General features: G+C 37.4%; 1 long non-coding RNA gene across 4 annotated transcripts in view; it reads right to left on the reverse strand.

Moving 5' to 3' along the window:
* Positions 1 to 1,273: 1,273 nt before the first annotated feature.
* The window catches only part of LOC138170527 (uncharacterized), a 106,530-nt gene continuing 93,645 nt past the window's right edge, over positions 1,274 to 14,158 (reverse strand). For all 4 annotated transcript variants that reach the window (XR_011170651.1, XR_011170653.1, XR_011170649.1 and 1 more), the window contains one exon: positions 1,274 to 1,849. This is a non-coding gene — a long non-coding RNA (uncharacterized lncRNA). The remainder of the gene's footprint in view (positions 1,850 to 14,158) is intronic.

Raw genomic sequence — 14,158 nt, forward strand, 5'->3', positions numbered from 1 at the left:
CCCTCTATCAATGCTCTATATACTATACCATGCAAAGAAAGCAATTAAATTGATTTTTAAATTAAGGTTTTAATAACATGTAGGCAGAGCTCTGTAATGTTAGAAAGTTGACTTGAAGTGATAACATGAAGGAATGGTGGTAGGATGACCCCCAGTCTCCAATGTATTGTGAGATTCCTGTATACACGTAGGTTGGATTAAAAGCATTTGAAGTTCCTTCTAACTTTTATATTCCTATACTGATTAGATTTATTCCTTGCAGTGACCTTAAAATCCATCTTTTACAACCCATGAATTTTACAGATGAGGAAACTGAGACCCAGGGAAGTTAAATGACTCGCCTTAGAAGTGATGAGCCTCCAACACAGGATTCAAATAGAGCCAAGGTTCTTTCCACTCTACTACTTTACCTCCTTCTATGGGATGCTGGGGTGAGGAGCCCTGTGTCTTGGAGGTCACACGTGGCCCTCTATGCCCTCAGGTGTGGCCCTTTGACTGGATTTTTACTCTACTACTTAATAAAATAATTTGTTCTTTGAAATTTGGATTCAGTCAAAGGGTCTCACTTGAGGACCTTGAGGGCTATGTTGCCTTCAGGTTGTAGGTTTCCCCACCCCTAGTTAAGGGAATAGTGAGGAAAGGATAAATTAAGACTTACTAGAAAATTCAGTTTTACTTAATTCATTAAGCATTGATTAAGCAGACTATGTACCAGGAAGTTGTGATAAAATCTAGAGATGCAAAAATAAATGAAAATAATAGTGCTTGCCCTCAAGGAGCTTAGCATTCCTCCACCAAAAAAAAAAAATTATAAGTGTAATTTCCCCAAGGGTAGGAACATAAACTCGCCTTTGTTTTGGAAATGTTCAATTCTATATTGATTTACCTAGTCAGAACATAATGCTTTACAATATTTTTCTCCTATTTCTGCTGAATTTTTTTTTAAAGCACTACATTGCATTTCAAGTGCATTTGAACTAATAATAATATTCAATGAATGCCCTGACTTACACTAAATTGCCAACAAATCTTCCCTTTCAGGAATGGAAAAGATGCTTGTATCGTTCCCCTTTTGAATATTAATATGTTCAGTACAGTTGTAGAAAAATAGAATCTTGGAAGTTGGAAACAGTGCTTGGGGTTATCTAGTCCAGCCCCCCAGCCCCTGGATGCATAATCCCCTTAATAATGTTTAAAGAAGGATAAATTTATCCAAGCTCTGGAAGCAAGTAGATTCACACTAGCTATCTCCACCTCTTTCTGTGTCTTTCACTAATATTTGCATTTTTACAAAGATCCCTTGGAACAATAATTGGTATCTGACTACAAAGTAATTTCTGAATCCAATTTTAATGAACATTGAGACCTGATTGACAAACTAGCACCCTGCTCCTTCCCTCATTAGTAAGGCTCACTGGACCACAGAAGGAAATGGCAAACCTAGAGCAAACAACCACAGCTCTTCAATATCTCAGCCCTTCAAACTCATTCTTAATCTGTGTTCTTCTTTGATGGCCCTAAGGCTATTAGCTCCAAAATTAAGGACTTCATTAAGCATTTATGCAGAGAGCAACATTCATTAGAATAGTCTTCTCCTTTTATTCCTTTAGGAATAAAACCTGGAACAAGTCATTGATCCTAGTGAAGAAATGAGTGGGCAGATGGTAATGAGAAACCTTTCAGAGTTAACAAAGCTCTTAACCAAGCTCTTGTCTTTGGTATATTTAATTTTAGTGCTGGGTCTTCCCCAACTCCCCAAACCGCATTCATTTTCTTCTTTGCTTTATGATCTTCTTTCTGGAGTTTCCAGAAGTCATATTGCCTGCTTTTGTTTCTGGGGTCTAGATTGCTGTGAAAGAAAGAAATGCAAAATGTTCATTCAAGAATTATTTATTAAAATTCTACTTAATGATTTTTGTCCTCTGGTTGTTCATGCATTTAGTAGATTTGTACATAAGTTGACTTGGTATGAGACATTCTGTTAGGCCCCTGTAGTAGCAAGCACCCCAAGCATCCTCAGGGTGGCTGCCAATACAGGTTCTTGGATCTGCTTTGATAAAGGAAAGCAACTCAAAATGGGTTAACAAGCTTACTTTAATCAGTCAAACATATGTATCGTTTACCTAGTTCAGGGGAAAAAGGTCAGCACCCCGAACTTCAGAATATACAGACAGAATTATCGACAGAGAAACAGATCAAGTAGTTTCCAAACTGTCCAACCATTACATCCATACCAAGTCAACATCTGGGTTTCATCAACATCTGGGTTTTTCAAAGCTGGGGGACTCTCAACAATGGCTTCCCAGAGTTTCATCTGATCAAATCACAGAACACTTCTCAAAGTGAGCCCCAAAATAAAGCTACACATTAGGGCTTATATAGCCTTCTCCTGGCTCAGAGAATATAACAACCTTATTGACTCACTGGCCAATCAAAAAGTATCCACTGAAAAACAAGCCTCCCACCCCAGGCTCCAGGTGTACTTTAGCCTAGGGGCAGGGAAGATCTTTAAATTTACATTCCCATTACAGCCCCAAAGGGCAGCCCTGCAGAGGCCTATCACCTCAAGCCTGGACTATGCCATGAGTCTGGCTGTTAGTTTCCTCAGACTCAAATCTCACTACAATCCATCCTCTAGCTGCTAAAATAATCTTCCTAAAACATAGATCTAACAGTCACTCTTCTATTCCAGAAACTCCAGATGCCTCCTATTACTTCCAGTTTCAAAGACAAAATCCTTTCTCATTCAAAACCTTCCACAACATAAATATCCTCCTACCTTTCCAGTCTTCTTAGACCTTACTGCCCTGCATGTACTCTGATACTAATGCTGTGTGCTACAAGTATTAAGAACCATCTTCCCCTCACATACCCTAGCTAAATTAAAACCCTTCAATTGTTCTAGAATCCAGAGTCCATATCAAATGAATATACAGCAGTAATAATATTGTATGATCTTTTGGGGGAGTTTATACCAAATGACCGCTATTTTAAAAAGTGTTTAAAATGATAATGGAAAGAAATGAGAGGATTTTAGTCTTTAAACTGTGAATCACATTTGCCTTTTAAAATGATTTTTTTCCTAATGATTATTTGAATGGAGTTTGTAATAGTCTAGTCCTTTAATTTGTACCAATTTGATATTGTGGTTATTAAAAGTTCCTACATGCAAGATCAAAGTATTGTGATTCAATAAATAGATATAGTAACATCGGCTTCCTTGCTGTTTCTTCCACAAGACACCTCACCTCTGACTCCAAGGATTTTCACTGTCTTTTCCCCATGGCTGTAATATTCTCTCTCCTGACCTCTGCCTCCTAGCTTCTCTGGCTTCTTTCAAGTCCAAACCAAAATCTTGCTTTTTACAAAACTTTTCTTACTGCCCTTAACTCTAGTTCCTTCATCCTATGAATTATCTAAAATCTATCCTGCCTTTATTTTGTTTGTATATAGTGGCTTTCATGTTATCTCCCTAATTAAATTATTAGCCCCTTGAAGAGGTGGGATTGTCTTTTGTAGTTTCCTTAGTATTTAGCACAAAATCTGGCATGCAAAAAACAATAAATGCTTATTCACTGACATGATAGACAACTCAAAGAGTTAGATTTAGGTTTGACATAGAGAAAAAAACATTCCAAAAAATTAAAGGTATGTAAGAATGGAATGAGCTGTTTATGGAGATAGTATTTTCCTACCCCTGGAGGGGAGATAGATGGACATGTATGTTGTGGAGTGGATTCTTGTTTAGATATAGGGGTGGATGTAATGGCCACTGAAATGGCTTCCAGCTAGGGAAGTGTGTGTGTGTGTGTGTGTGTGTGTGTGAAACACAAGGATAATTAACACGTGGTCTTTACCTTCCTGGAGTTTAAATTGGGGAGGAAGAATCTGACTGCTCCTTCTTTGTCTCCTTTGCTGGTTCAGCCTCCAGATTGTACCTCTAACTTTAGATGACCCTCAGGGTTCTGTCCTACCATTCTCTTTTATCTCTATATTAGTTCACCTGTTGATCTCATCAACTGCCATGGATTTAAGTACCTTCTCTATGTTGATAATTCTCAGTTCTACCTTTCCTATCCCAATCTCTCTACTCACCTCCAGCCTTGCATTTCCAACTGCCTTTCAGACATCTCAAGCTGGCTGTCCAATAGACACCTTAAACTTGCATATAAAACAGAATTCATTATCTTACCCCCTAAATTCTCCACCCTCCCACCACCTTTTCTATTAATGTAGAGGGCAATATCATTCTCCCAGTTTCACTACCTAGGAGTCATCCTGGCTTCCTCAGTATCCCTCACTCTCCTATCCAAACTGTTGCTTAAGCCTATTGATTTCACTTTTCCAGCATCTCTCAAATGTGTCCCTTCCTATCTTCTGGCACTGCCCCCACTTTAGTGCAGGCCTTTTCACCTTAAGTCTTGATCACCACAATAGCCTGCTAGTGGATCTGCCTTAATTCTCTTCCCTCTCCAATCAATTCTCCATTCAACCACTAGAGTGATTTTCCTAAAATGTAGTTCTGAACATGTCCTTTCCCATCCTCACTCAATAACCTCTAATGGCTTCCTTTTGCTTTTAGTAGAAAATACAAAATGCTGCATTTGGCATTCAGAGTCCTTCATAAACTAGTCCCCTTCTATCTTTTCAGTCTTCTTAGACCTTACTTCCTGACATGTACCCTTTGATACTGAGAACAAGAACAAACCTTTTCTTGGTTTTGGGCATTTTTTTCTGACTATTCCCCTGCCTAGAACACTCTCCCTCCTCTGCTCTGACTATTGACTTCTCTGGCTTTCTTTAGGTCCCAACGAAAATCCCACCTTCTATAGGAAGCCTTCCCTAACCCCTCTTTATTCCAATGCCTTCTCTTTGCTAATTATTTCCTATTTATCCTATATAGAGCTTGCATCACATATATTTATTTGCATATTATCTCAGGCATGTGACAGTAAAGTCCTCAAGGGCAGTCACTGTCTTTTTTCCCAGTTTTTTATTTTTATTTTTTTGTATACCAGGTATTCAGGACAGTGCCTGGCACATAGTAGGTGCTTAGCAAATGTTTATTGATCAATTATTGATTGCTTAAATATATGTAAATATACAACACTATGCAATGCAGATCGAACTATTGCAGAATTGAATATGGAAAGGAAAAAAGAGGAGGGCAAAGTGTTTTGCAAAGGCAGAGGAAGAAAAGATGACTTTTGACTGGGAATTTCAGTGGGGGCTTTATGGAGACAGTCATTTAAACTGGGGTTGAAAGGATCAATCATATTTCACAAGACAGGGAGAAGGCATACTTGGCATTAGGAAGAGTGTGAGCAAAAGCACAATGGTAGAAAAAGTGCTGTAAATATACAAGTAATGGCACATAGTGTAGTTGACTGTATTTGTCTAGCTCCAGTGATTGTGATATGATAGGACAAAGAAGGGTCATGGCTAGCAGCCTGTCACCATGATTGGACACTGTCAGGGGCTTTAGACAAATGGTCATGTCACCAGTTCCTACTGCTTTGGGTCTCTCCAGCCTGACATTTGCAGATGCCTTTGTTGGCTTTGGAGTTATTGCTATAAACTCCCTTTCTGCCCCCTTTCTGGCCCTGTGGATCGGGTCGTCCTGTCAACTGTGGCTACGGCAGCCCATTTGCTCTCTTGGATCACAAGTAGTGCATATTCTATTTCCTCAGAAGGATTCTTTCCCCTGAGCCCTGTTTTTCCCCTGTTGACTATTAACCTCATTTCCAGAAGGAGCGGTGGTACTGATTGACAGGATGTGGAGGGAGTACTGTGATATGAGCCCGGGTGTCAGGTGGAGAAGCTTAACTGTCAGACTGAGGAGAGTTAGGGATTATCACATGTTTGTTTCTGACTGTACATAAGCTGCCTCTTTCTAACTTCTAGTCTGTCAGACTCCATTCCTGGGAAGTTGATCTGAGCTGGAGATTTTGCTGGAGGGCCTGGAATGGATATGCTTCTCATTTTAGACTCAGTGAGAATGTTGACCCTATTTGGAAGGCTATTATTAAACTTAGAAGGTCCCCTTAATGCTACATATAATGCTTTGCATTTTATAGCACTCTATAATTTTTCAGACTTTTAAAATGTGCTTTTACAAAGCTTCTGGGAGGTAGGTAGGATAGATATTATTCATGTATCAGAGGCAGAGTTACATGACTCTACACTTTAGAAGGCAGACAGACCAGAATACTTTGAAAGTAAGAGGGGAAAAAGTAAATGGGGTTTCCTAAATTCAAGGTATAATTATAGTAACTGACTTTCTTATAGTGCTTTGTGAAACACTTTACATATATTAACTCATTTATTCATGAAAATAATCCTGGGAAATAGAAGCTAGTATTAATTCTATTTCCTACAGGAGGAAGCCTGTGGGGTCAGAGAGGTTAAGTTATTCGTCAAGGACCACACAGTTAAGTGTATAAGGCAAGATTTGAATCTGTCACTCTATCCATTTAGGTACCAAGCTTAGATTATTTGCTTGTTTAGCAAATGAAACTTGCTGGAAAGTGTGAGAAACTTGTTATAGTTAGCTTTTTAAAAATGGAGCCAATGAATGATTAGCTAAATACAATGATTAATATTAATTATTCCTATAAAGAGTGGGATTTTAGTTGGGACCTAAAGGAAGCCAGGGAGGTCAGTAGTCAGAGCAGAGGAGGGAGAGTGTTCTAGGCAGGGGAACAGTCAGAGAAAAATGCCCAGAACCAAGCAAAGGTTTGTCTTGCTCATGGAGCATCTGGAAGACCAGTGTCTCAGGATCAAAGAGTACATGTCAGGGAGTAAGGTCTAAGAAGACGGAAAAGATAGAAGGGTACTAGGTTAGGAAGGGCTTTGAATGCCAAATACAGCATTTTTTATTTTCTACTAAAAGCAAAAGGAAGTCGTTAGAGGTTATTGAGTATGGATGGGAAATGACACTATCAGGCATCCAATAATTAATGATTTTTTACCTTTCTTTTCTCTATTACAGTCCCTGATATAGTAAAAGCTTAATAAATGATTGTTGATTGACTAGGAGAATTATAAAGTGTTCTAGATTCCTAGATCTAGGAGACACTGATTCCAATGTGCTTCTAGGGCCATCAGGAGAGACATTTTTTTGCTCTAGAAAATATTTCTTGTGAGGATTATGGAGATGAGAGAAATATCCACAAAAGCATACTTGATGGGAATATTTGAATTCCTGACTCCATGTAATTATAACCTTTAAACATCATGATGTGAGAGGAAGACAGTGCATCTTACTGTTCTCCTACATTATGTGCTTTGCAAACTAGCTGTGGGGTAGGGGAAAAAAAGTCAGATTTAGTATCTATAGAGAAGAATATTAATATATGAAACTGCTGATATTGTTTCACTTGCTAATGGATGTTTTATTCTGACATTTGATGGAGTGGGAAGCAGAAAAATTTACCCTGCAATCTTCTAAGCCTATAGATGTTGAAAGCAAAGAATAGAAAGGCTAAATGACTTAGCCAAGATCACAAAGTAAGATGATGGCAGAACTTCTGTGAAAATCAGTTTCTTGAAGTATAATTAATTGCCTTTGCTATCTTGCCTTTAATCAGCAAGTAAAGCTTGGCAGTCAGTTTTTCTTTAGATTAGGGGCCCACTTTGGATTTTTTTTTAATTGTACCTACTTGAGAGACCTGACCTTTATTATTATTCTTTATTGCCTATGTAATGCTTCAGGGCTACATAGATATATATTTTTTAGCTTCTCAAAATCAGGTATAAAGCCAAAAAAGCAAATTTGATGAAAACGCTAACAAGCCACAATTTTGATTTTGGAATTAACCAAATCTAAGTTATCACAGATGTGCTCCTTGTGGTAAAGTGGACAAGCAGGCCTCTTCCACAGATGTTTGAATAATGCATATATATGCCATTGTTCAGGCATTATATGAAATTGCTAATAAATCACATATATTAGAAACTGGGAATAATATTGGAGCTACAGAAATGTGTTATTTGGAACATGAGGATTATCTTTGTTTATTTTCACTAAGCAGCAGGCTGAAAAATATCAATGATACTATCCTGATATAAAACATGCATTGGAGATGACACTACCTATCAAGTATAGTTTGTGTATCCATATTTGGGCAGTGTTCGATATGTCACATGGACATTTGCATGTATATAAATGTGTACAATTAGGCATGTCACTATGAGATAAATGTGCATATATGTATGTGCATGTTATTTGATATGTTTTGTTGACACATGTGAACCAATGGTTAGCTACAGCACATTGAGACTCTGTGTGTACTGTTAGGTATACCACATTGAAAGAAATTTGTACTTATAATTGTAGAGTTGTGTATGTGTATACATGCATATCTGGCTGCATATATCACACTGAAATCAATTGAGCACAAACAGCAATATAATTTTTGGCCAAGTAGCGTAGAAGTTAAGATTTCTGGAAAGAAGAACAATGGATGAACCGGTAGGTAGAATAGTTCATTTTAAGCTAAGCCATCACACAACCCCTTGGGTAACGGCCCAATGCAGATACACTTCGACAAAAATTTGTTCAAAGGAAACCTAGACCTCTCCTTAGCCTTCCTCAATCAACCACAAGTTCTTTTTCCAAGTGAAAGACATATCATCTAAGGATGGTATTTTCAGATGTCATTATCTGTTGTTCAGTAATTTTGGCTCTTTGTAACCACATTTGGAGTCACATTTATTGGAAAAGATATTGGAGTGGTTTTCCATTTCCATCTTCATTTAACAGATAAGGAAACTAAGGCAAACAGGGTTAAGTGATGTGGCCAGGGTCACATTGCTATAATATTTGAGGCCAGATTTGAAGTCTTCTTCCTGACTTCAGCCTTGGCACTCTATCTACTGTGTCATGTAGCTCCCCTATGCCATTATTAGCTTTCCATGTTAGCAAGGCTCTACTCAACCAAAAAAAAAGTTCATCTAGGAATATCACACAGTGCCTGGCACATAGTAGGGGCTTATTAAATATTTGTTGAGTTTTGATCACATAAGTATGATATTCCTTATATAGTACATATGATCATCCCTATATACAATTCCAACCAATATAGAGAGAAGAGAGAATTATTTTATGGTTAACCTGACGCACAACGATGGAACTAACTAGATATGAATAAATAACATTTGTCATTAGTGTGGGGAACTCCTAGTGTGGGATTATGCCTATGCAGATTGGCAATTCCTCTTTAACCTGTTGTCCAAAAGGGTTACCTAGGGCAGTGAGAGTTTAGTTGACTTGTCTGGGGTTAAGCCACCAATATGAGTTGAAGTAAGAACTTGAACTCAGACCTTTCTGATTCCAAAGTCAGTCTTCTTTCCACTTTATAGATATCAGTCAAAGAATTATATTTAGTTCACAGTGTTCAGCAATAGTAAGAGAAATGAAGAAATAAAATAATAGTGTTTTTTTGTACGTTTGTTTGTTGCAAGACTGTAGCTCTCAGCAAAGGGAAAGAATGCTTAACTTCTACAACAAAAAATTTTTTTTTCTCTCTTTTAATATTGAAGTGGATTGAGTATTAGGAACTGAAGCTGAGTATACCTTTGTTGATTTTTAGAGAATGACTGAAGAACAAAGAGTTCAGTAGAGGGACCATATATTAGTTTGAGATCATCTGTTAAACTTTGAAAGACTTAAGGATTATGATCAATGTAATGACCAATCATTTCTTTAGAGGATTGATATTGAAGAGTTCTATTCATCTCCTGACATAGATGTGATGAATGCAAGGAAGATAATGAGACACACATTTTCAGAAATAAGGTTTGTGAAAATTTCCTTTGCTTGACTATGTATATTTGTTACAAGGGTTTTGTTTTCCTTATTTTCTTTTCAATTAGAGGAAGGGATTAGAGTAAGAGGGAGGATAGCTTAATTAATACAATATAATGCTGTTCTATAATTAAGATAAATGAATATGAGTAATATAAGCTTTTGGTATATGTAAACACATGTATACACATTTGTATATAGTATTTTCTATATGTGTATATGTGCTATAATTACATTTCTTTATATTCCTTATACTTGTAGAATATATGTTGTAATTACACTATGCAAAGTAATTGTATTATAATATGATTGTAATGCAATTATACAATAATTATATTGCAGTAATTTATTCCACAAGTATGAGGAATATAAAGAAATAAGAGAACTATACAAATAAAAAGAACTATAAGAACAGATGTGTGCTTATGTTTTCTATGAGGAAAGTTGAATCTAAATAAATGAACAAAGGGTCCTGATGGAGAGTCAGGGAGAGACTGAACACCTGTTATGACATTTATGCATAGAAATTATCTTATTTAATGTAAATAATTAAGTAGTGGGTATGTGTTGATATTTGATATTAAGTGTATAATAAATCATTTAAAAAGTAATAGGTAGACATCATTGAATATACAAGAGTCTGGAAAGACACGGATTTGTGGGTTGCTTTTGATTTTCTCTGCAGATAGTAATATGATCATTTCCTCTTTATTCTTAAATGATCCAGTCAGCCATTACCTATTTACATGACCTAAACATGTACTGAATAATATGAACGATTTTTCCAATTTGTGTTTGTTATTTGACTCCATATTTAACCTCTGCTATTTTGAAAATTAGTTCAAACATTTTTGACCTAATGGAATTTGTGCTCAGCTTCTGCTCTCATCCACAGAACAGTTGCCAAGTCATAATTCATCACCAGTAGTTTGGAGCATAGTAATTGACATCATTCGGCTGTGACTTGAGGCACTCCATGTTGTCTATGTGTCATTCAGTCTTAATTTAACAACAACATAATAACTAGCTTATTTTTTGACAGTGAACAAAGATTGTTGCTATCAATAATGATCAGATTACAAACAAATAGGTTCACAATAGATATGAGGTTACTGAGGGATTACTATAGTATGCTTAGTAGATGAGAGCTGGCCTTGGATTTAGACAGACCTTGGTTCAAGTATTAGCTGTGTGAACCTGGGCAACTTATATAGCATCTCACTGCCATTCATATGCTCTACAATTCTCCATTACATATTGTAATGAGTGTAACCATCTATTACAAATAAATTGTCAATCTGTCCTGATCTAAAGTATCCACACTGGAAGTTCTCATACCAAAAAAATCACAAAATTGGACCTAAACAATGACAAAACAAGAGTTATGAAGAGAGTAGGATAGAAATAACTGAGGCTCCTGCTGTTGAAATACAATGATCAATCCTACTGGAAAGAGTAATCAGCTAATTAGGTAAAATTTAATTAAGGCAGTTTTAGCATCTTTTCTAGCCCCTTATGTCAGCAGGTTATGTGGCATTCTTTGTGATATGATTTAAAAACTACCAAAATGTCTGATTAATGCATTATCCCTTTAGTAGCCTTTATTCTTTGGGGTATGGTATATCCCTGGGAGAAGAGGTTCATTTCCAGTTTAGCAAAAATGAGTACATCAGAATGCCAATTTATCTGAGTTTATAACATATAATTAACTTATTGTGCATAGCAAAGTACCTGGAGTAAGCCCCTAATGAATGCTTGTTTACTTGATTTACCTGGTTTATGGTGTATATCTGCTATGAGATTTTCAGTTTGCACTATATAGTACCTCGCATATTATGGGTACTTAATGTTTGTTGAATTGAAATTATTCTTCTTAGAATAAATGTGCAGGGTAAATAAGTTATCATAAGGAGGGCTGGACCTGACAGAGCCTAGTCCTCCAGTAATTTACTTTCAATATTAGAAGAAAGTGTCCTTCAACAATTAAGAAAAAGGTGATTTACTTAGTGAAAACTGGAGAAGGGTATTTAATGAAGATAAACATTGAGAATACTTTCAGTTGATTCATCTGAGAAACTCCCTTGCCTGCGTTATCCATTGTAATTTGCTAGATGAATCTTTAACCTTCCCAATCCCTCAGATCCTTCTGGCTGCCTATGTATTCAAGTGATGAGGACATGACATCAGCAATATGGGTCCTTTGTTCCCTGAGCGGAACAAGTCTAAGGAATGTCTTAATATCTTTTAAGCAAAGACTACATGAACCTATATGAGAATGGGAAGAGAGGTAAAGATATTACTCTTACCATACTCCCCATTCCTTGGTAGTAAGTTTTAAAATATCTTCTAGTGGACTTTCCACCCAGTCGAGGGTCTCTATTGGGAGACCTCACTAATGAGAGAGGGAGGCAACATATCAAGGGGGATGTTCCAGGGTGAGAAGACAGTTGAATCATTGTGGCCTTTACTTAATACCAGTTGTGTTTCCAGCATTATGCTTGGCATTATGGATGCAAACAGGTTGAAGATCAAATTTAGAAAATTTAAGAGTCTAATTTAGGAGATAAAGAATGAGGAGCTGGAACTACTAGAGCCTAATTCTTTTTTTTTTTTTTTTAAGCAATCGGGGTTAAGTAACTTGCTCAAGGTTACACGGCCAGTTATTTCTGGGTGTGGTGCTGAGTATCTGAGTCCAGATTTGATCCAGGTCATCCCGACACTGGAGCTGGTGCTCTTACTTGCTGAGCCACCTGGCCGCCCCTAGAGCCTAATTCTAATGAAACAAATATATGAACATGAGAAAATAAGAAATTCAGATGGATCTGTGATGTCACCAATATGGGTCCCCCCTCCTCTTGTATCATGTGATATCTAGCCACATAGTAGTTTTTACTTACCCTCCACATGGTAGTTTTTCTAACCTTACCTCTGGTATTCAAGAGACTTGTTACAGGCAGCATGTAAAGGAAGAGCAAAAAACAAACCAAAACAAGAACAAAAACCCTAACACAAATAAAACAAAACACAATTTACATAACAATTACCTAAAGTTGTGATTGATTCTAGAAGAGACCTAGGAAGAGCTGTGTCCTGTGTCTATGTGGTGCATGAGGCCAAATCATTGCATTCCATGGTGTCTCTCATATAATAAAATGGTGACCATATGCAAAAGTAGCTAGGAATATCAGGGCTACAGTGAAGATTATGACAGTCCCTGCAGCGAGTAATGATCCTCATCACGTGTCAGGGATATTTTCCCTGTACTACTTTCCATTCATATCCCTTGGTATGTGGAAGGTGGAATACATCCCTTTGCCTAGTGAGAGAGGCCTCTAAGGGTCTGTGCCCTTCTTTAGGGACTGGTTAGACACATTTATCTCTGCCTTGTTACTCTAAAGCAATCTGCCTCTCAACAATACCAACCCTTGGTCTTCTAAGTTTTTTCTGGGGAGGACTTGTACAATAATCACTGGGTGTTTTATTTTCAGTAATGTGGAAGGGCCAACAGTTTTGTGTGATAGTAATCAATGAATTGTTCTTGCCTTTTGCATCTGCATATTTCACTACTCATTCTACCAATGTTCTACTACCACTTCTCAGATGTGACAGCAGTCTGTTGTCTATAGTTCTGCCAGCTGCCTGCTGACCACTGCTACCCCTTAGGCCTACATTTATGCTAGGGGTAGCTTCTGTGACTGCTGCCCATTCTGCCAGGGTCAGCTATTATGCGATGGCAGGACAATTGCTATTACTAGGGCCTGAGCTCATCTGCTCAACCAAAGTATGGCTGTGGGCCTGAGCACTATTGCCATGACATTTCTGTGACCTGACTCTATCCCATTGTTTGGAGTGTGTGACCCCTCCCTCCACACTCTCGTAGAAGGATACTGTGGGCCTGAGCTTCCACATCCTACTGTTTTGGTCAAGAGTATTCTGGGTACTGCTGCTGCAGCACCTTGACTCAGCCAATGGCCAATTAGATGATAATAAACATTAGCAACACAAAGGCATCTATTCACAGAAAGTCTTAAGCACAGTCAATTCTTCTGAATTTTTCTTTTTCTAATGAAGGGAACATTTTTTTTCTCCACTTTGAAGGTAAACTCATTTCTGAAGAAATTCCCTAGTACAAATTGGAAGAGGTTTAAATTACCAGGCTTGAAGACCCAATAAAGACATTGGGCTCAAAACACAATTGACTTCATTTATCTTCAATGTACAGTTCTTAGGGGACACAGAACATATATAGTAACTTTATCTTCTTGCTGTCTAGCCATAGATAGTTTATTCTCTAATCTCCCAGGAAAAGGGAATGTCTCTTAATAAGCAACCACCATCACCAAAAGAATG

Source organism: Petaurus breviceps, unplaced genomic scaffold (assembly GCF_028583685.1).
Source record: "Petaurus breviceps papuanus isolate PSGF00001 unplaced genomic scaffold, PetGlider_PUasm1.0 38, whole genome shotgun sequence".
Lineage (NCBI taxonomy): Eukaryota > Metazoa > Chordata > Mammalia > Diprotodontia > Petauridae > Petaurus > Petaurus breviceps.